Raw genomic sequence first — 6,786 nt, 5'->3', positions numbered from 1 at the left:
TTGTCCCTACCTATCCAGACTTAAATAGAAGTCACATATATTCAGTTACAGCAGGCTTAATATTCACCCAGAGATTCTACACCAGCCAAGTTACAGTCTTTTGGCATCAATAGTGATTTACTTCAATATTTTTTATTTTACTCCTTTCATTGAAAATGTTTTTCATTCATTCCCACCTCATAACTGAAATATTTTATTCCTTAGGTATTGTCTGAGAGGAGAAAAGTGATTTTAGTTTCTAATGTATAGGTGCAGATTACTTACTGAGTTAAAAAAACCAGAACTTGTATCAGCAGTTGAGATATATGGCTCATCACAAATTATACCTTGCAATTCTGATCAGCAGAAATTATATATTTCATACTTTCATTCTGTTCACATTCAAATAAGGCATTTAACAATCAGTAATAAATAATAATAAAAGAAAAAAATCTTAGAATTTTAAATAAACATTTTCTATAATATTTAGAGTATTCAGATGGCTTGCTCCTTTTCCAAAGCATGATTCTATTGCATGACTGTTAGAAGGTAAATCCTGAAAAACACATAGTGAACTTTAATTAGTTTTTTTCAATTATCTTCGGAAAAAAAGATAAAAACTCCAGGAAATGCTACTGGACAAGCACTGCCTCACAGCACATTTTACACTGTTGAAATAAGACTCAAAGAAGAAAATAGAGCTTAAAATTATCATCTTCCTTCACAGAAAATCATATTTTTGATTATAGATGTTTTATGACAAACAACTTAAAGCCCTACTCAGAAAAAAAAAGCATAATGCTTTCAATGCCCAGTCTGCATTTGTGCAGAACTGAACTTGAGCAAACTAGTGCTGCCCTGTAGCACAGCATAAAACAAATCAAATAAAGACAGACTGAAAGAAGATCAAAGCAGCAAATGTCTATTTTTCTACCATTTCCTAGGAGACTTCTCTAGACCTGGGTTTCTTTCATGCCCATCTTTTAAAACAGTCATTTAACATTTACACCTGAATTTATTCCAGCTATAAATCCCTCCCCTCCCTTTAATTAATCCAGCTAGTTTGGGGATGATTATACAGTAGCATCCCTTGGTTCTTCATTTTGCTTACTCAGTAAACAGCTCTGGAATTCTGGCTGAGGAAGTCAGCCAGCAGCTGGTTTGCTTTCTGCCTGCACCTTTTAGTCTCTCTAAGGGATTTTCTAAGTGAAAATCACAACTCATCACAGCAGTGGCTTTTCTGACAGATACACACACCCACAATGGGCTGGGCAGTGACCCACTGGGTCTGCCAGGACACTTCAACACCAGTTAAAACAGGGTGTTTTTTCAGTCCTACACTAAGTAAAAATTAAGAATAAGCTGAAAAGGCTGCATGTTTAACAGTTGACTTTCTCAAGCCAGTGAAGCAAGCCTTCATGTTCAAGATCAGCTAAACCCTCGCCTTCCTCCAGCAGTGATGGCTGAAAGCGACTGCAAATGTCTCTAGAAATGACCCTGTGACAAAGTTTTCTAGCTGAGGTGTGGGAGCAGTCTACCTGCATTCCTACATCTCTCCTCCTGCTCTCTGCAGCAACAAAATTCACTATGTGCTAAGGAAGATCCCAATCACCTCTTCATAATTCATGATCTCTGCTACAGTGTGGCTTCTCTGACAGGCAACTGTACACCTTTCTCACCTGGAAGGCTTGCACTGTGAATTAAAATATGACTTTCTTCCTTCCAGTAAAATAGAAAGGGAAATTAAAACTAATCTTCCCCTAGGTCCTTCCCTTCCCCCCCAGTTTATGTGGCACAGACCAGCCTGCAATAATCAAACCAGAGCCATTTAGTGTATAGTCTAGTCTTGCTGTGACTAATAGGATGATTGGTTGTATAGCTTCTTTATGGTTGTTCATTATATCACCCTTACATAAAGTAATTTAATTTCAGTGGGATAATTAGGGTATTTCTAATCTAACTGATAGTCTGAATGAAATGAGATTCTCAGAGGGAGATTTGTGTACCAGGAGATTGGTGACCTCCGGCCCCAATTTTCACACAATGTATTAAGCTGACAGCCTTACTTCCAAGCCCTGCTGCACTGGCACCTCACCACTTGTGCAGATGTATGTGCTACAGACAGCAACTCTGAATGAGGCTCTTCCACCCAAAATCCCATTGTTGAGGGAAACTGTAATTTTTTATTTGAATTACAGAAAGATAATCCAGGCCATCATTCACTAGTTGAAAATACAGCCCTGTTGTTTATCTGCCATACAAAGCATGCATCTAAACTCTTGATTTTAGACTGTGCCTTCCAGGGTAACATCAAATATATCCTACATTTACTTGATCAACACCTACACTTTTCTAATTAAAAAGAAAATTTTCCTCTTCGAGTTTTCCAGAAACATATGCAAAACTTTCAAAAAGCAGCTTCTGGCAAATTGAATAGATGACATATTTTATTCATGAACCAAACCCCTAAGTTTATCTACCTTTTGCTGTAACCTGTAGCTGTCAAGCAGACCAGACAATCTGTCTGGTTAACAAATGAGCTGCTCCATTTCTTCGCTGGCATTTATGTCCCAGCTCACTTCTTTCCTTGTCTCTGCTTTCTGAAAACGGGGAATATTCCTCTCTCACATCTGTACAGACCAATCCTGGCTCAGACCAATCCAACACCCTGAAAGCAGAAAAAGCCTTTTTCCTTCAGTTAAGTGTGGACTGAATCTCACTACTGTAACCAAACCCCTCCTCATCGTACCTACAAGTGTTGTCCCTGTGGTTGCACATTCCTCTGCTGATCCTTGGCTTTACAAAGGGTGATACCCTTAAACACCAAAAATCCTCACCCACAGACCTTTGAAATTATTTCCCTGTGATTAATAAACCTCTTCAACCTCAACAGCTTAGCCTTTAATCCTAAGAGCTAATAGAAGTAGAAAAGGCCTTACAAAACAGAGGAAAACACTTTGCTCTGTCACATAATTTGGTTTTGATGTTCCAATATTTGATTTAAAGACAGTAAATAAATTATACGAGCTTTCAGGCTTCTTTGGTCCAGGCTGACATAAACTGTTCAAGCAAGAGGCTAAAAACTGAATGTCTCTTTTCCAGACACAATAGCATACTGTGTACAGTTAAGTCAGAGTTCACACTAACTTCAAAAGTATCACAATTTCACCTACAACTCTACGGTTACAAATAATCAATACACAGTGTTAAATATATATACTGTGTATCTATCAAAGATGTATTTGGTGTGTCCATGGACTCCCATTTACTATATGTATATATGCACAGAAATATATTTTTTTTCTATTTCAGTGTAATAAAGCATAATTTAATGAAAATTAAACCTCAGCATTTGCACTTGAGCATGGATGAAAATATATGATCTATAGTATTTATACCTCAACACTTAAATCAGAAGAGTTCATACAGGGGTAATTATTTTCAAGAAATTATTCTGCAATTAGCACCTTTTAAAGAGACCTATATCATTTTAAAATATCAAAACCCACTGAACTGCTACATATTACAGCTACCTCTGTGTACATCCATATTTTAAGCTCATTGGTGATAGGGATAAATCCAGAATAAGAGCCCACCTCAAGCTTTATTTCACTCAGTCTCTCACATTATCATTTTTCAGTGGTGGTAATTTGTATTCTGCATCTTTCCCCAAACTTTGCACTTGCAGTTATGTTGGGAATTTGTAGCTGGAAAGTCACTGACCTGAAATATGGCAGTGGCTGTTTTACAGAAGTCATGGTCTTGTCAGGGCCTGTGTTTAGGAGACTCCTGAGTTCAGGGTTCCTTGACTTTATAAAACAAAGAACCCATTAGAGTTTAACAGGTCAATATGGAGCTCTTATACAAGAAGACTTATATACTAGAAATGACAATTTCAAATACATTTTCAAGAAAAGATAGTATCAGTCAAAAATAGTTTTAAAATAATATCATATTTTATAGAATCTTCCTCAGATGGGTACCTTAAAACTTCCCAAATTATTACTTCTTATCAAAAGAAATTAAAACAAATTAACTCCTCACAACATCTGCAAATAATCTTGCATCAAGCAATTGCCCTAAATATAGAATACTTTCTAAAATAATTAAATTTTACATTAAATCATAAGAGCTTAGAAGAAAAAAGCAAAAACAAACAGATTGCTATTACATTGGTGTATTTAAGACATGGATTCTGCTCCATCTCTGCATCTGCCATCAAGTCAAGACAACTCAGTATTCACCTGTGCTTTGGATGACTCTTCACTGATAAAGTATCATTGTCTCTCCTTTACAGTGCACCCTGACATCTCAGATGAAGTGTTACAGACACATTTCTACTTCAAGGATTTGATTTGCAAAAATTTCAACTGTTAAGGAGTATATTTAATTTGGGCATTGGATGCTAACATGGAAATTGTGTTTATAGTCAGCTGTAAACCCATTCATTTGCTCAGGCTCATCGTTCTGCACAAACAGAAACCATCAGCCTGAAGTCCTGGCAAGATGTTCCTCTCCTCCAGCCAAGAGCCTCAGCAAAACTCTGCTGCCTCAGTTTGCTTCTGTTCTCAATCTTTTCAACTATGTCAGAACTTTATTTCTTGTGCTTTTAAGAGAAATCAAGACTGAGCAACTCTGTGGTAATCTGAAGCTCAGATATTTCTCCAGAAAGATAAGTAAGAGAGCACCAAGATACATTTCATTTTTATTCACTTAACCTTCTGCTGGACTGAACTATGTTTTATGTACAAGTCCAGGTAGACCTACAAGGATAATCTGAGTTGGAAGAAGGAAAACACAGTTAAATCAATAGCAGAAAATTATCTTATTTTTGTGCAACTACTAAATTGTGCCCTGATACCAAACAGAGAAAGAGCACACAAAAAATACCTTACCTCCCCTTAGGAAAAAATAATAATAATAATAAAACGCCCTTTATTCTTAGAATAGTTACTAGAGTGACAAATTGCTGTTGTATAGTATAGAAAGTGTCAAGGAAAGAGAAGACTCCTCTACTTTCACATATTTCAGCAAGATTCAAACCATGCCAGCATTAACAAGGATACACTTCAATCACAGGAAGCCTTACTAAAGTTCCATTTTCAAAAGCTACAACTGCTATGAAGACATTATTACAAAATTGCTCTATTTCTTACCCATTATATAACTGCCACCAAATAAAATATTTCAGCTAAAAAATCCAGACTGTTTCAGGAAAAGTTTCGAAGAAGCATCACTGTCAGCACTGTTTGGAGTTGGGAGACAAACAGACGGGAAGGGGGAAAAGAAAACAACAAATTTTTAGGTAAAAATCACTCTTAATCAAATGTTACTAATCAAGTAATCTACTTTTTTTTTTTTCTTTTAGCATTCTACCCTTGCTTTCTCCCTTGAATTTTATTTAGGTGCAGGGTTTGGATCTTGGCTTTAAGAACTACACAGAATTAAGACACTTTGTAAAATTACTTCAGCATTGTCATGAATGAAGTCTCCAAAAAGAACTGCAAATCATACAATTCTTAGTGCAATTTGATTAGTACTTAAAACACTCAAGATTCTCCAGGAGAAAGTTATCTATATTTATGTGGTATATAAAACTCATTGATTACCACAACAAATTTTATTACCACAATTCAGCACAAGTCATGTATCTAAATCAAGAGTAATTCTCCAACATTGCAATGAAAGTAAAAGTTTAAAAAAGACAAATATACTGTGCATTAGAAAATTCATACATTGTTCACACTTTGTGCCTTATCATGGTCTTGCCATTTTTTTCCTGGGAACAGTAATTGTTTAGCTTGTTTCCTCCACTGTCTGCAGTGATTACTGGAATCACATTTCTAGGGTAAACAAGGTGAAAAAACCCCTCTTTCCCATTGTCCCATTTTCTATCAGGAAGGTTTGAAGCAAAGTAGGCCTCCCAATAAGTTTTCTAATCCAGATAAGCAGGGCTAAGATATCTGACAGCTGCTTCACGCTCTTCATCATCATCTGAAACAATCAGTACGCATTAGAGAGTACTTTTCCCTTTACAAAGGTGATAATTAGATAACAAGCTGAGATTAAAGTAATTACAGTTAGACAGCTGGCAAGGCAGCACAGTCATGTTGAAATATTGTTGATACTTCAGCATCTGGTTCTAATAACAGCACAGGCTAAAAGATTTTACATTAATTACAGAACAGAATTTAATATAAACATATTTAATTACAATTGATGAGCGATAAACTGTTCAAGAATGACTTAACCCCTTACACATGTCAAGATGATTGGAACTTCATATATATCTTTCTACTTTAAGAGCAGGCTACAGTCAGTATGAAGGTTAGGAATCTCCAATTTTTAAAAAGCACTGTAACTGGAAAGGTGAATTATTGATACACTTAAAAAAAATCTAATTTAAAAACAAGTTAAAACTGCCAACAGAATTCAAGACTGGCTTCATTTAGGCAGAATTGCAGCTAAGCCCAAAATTGCTGTCTCAAAAATTCCACAGCAATTGCCACCCAAGCCTGAGGCATCTACAACTCCCTGGTGCCTGTATAGTTTTCCCAAGGATGCTCTCAGTTCCTCTGATCTTATCGATGCTAGGCAACACAGAGCCTCTGCTCCTTCCTCAGCTACTTTGGATCCAGCTGCAAGGACCTGCTCCAAGAGTGCAAGGGATGCAAGGGCCCTCCAGTGTATTTGGAAAAGTCATTGGATGAGACACCAAACAGTTTTAGCAGTGTTGATCCTGGAAGGCAGTGACCCTAATCAATAATCAATAACTTTCTCCATCACTCTTGCTCTTGTGCTCCCCTC

At 36.5% G+C, this 6,786-nt stretch overlaps 1 long non-coding RNA gene across 1 annotated transcript; it reads right to left on the bottom strand.

Moving 5' to 3' along the window:
• Positions 1-485: 485 nt before the first annotated feature.
• On the bottom strand, positions 486-5,214 carry LOC148183943 (uncharacterized). The gene is made up of 3 exons (XR_015773007.1): positions 5,136-5,214; positions 3,703-3,788; positions 486-535 (listed from the first exon to the last, which is right to left on the bottom strand). It is a non-coding gene; the product is annotated as an uncharacterized LOC148183943 (long non-coding RNA).
• Positions 5,215-6,786: the final 1,572 nt, after the last annotated feature.

The sequence above is a fragment of the Pseudopodoces humilis genome, chromosome 7 (genome assembly GCF_049639895.1).
Source record: "Pseudopodoces humilis isolate 2021_Gansu_Grassland_sample_001 chromosome 7, ASM4963989v1, whole genome shotgun sequence".
Taxonomy (NCBI): Eukaryota; Metazoa; Chordata; class Aves; order Passeriformes; family Paridae; genus Pseudopodoces; species Pseudopodoces humilis.
Note: the sequence above shows the minus strand (reverse complement) of the source record. Positions and strands in the feature narration are given on the sequence as shown.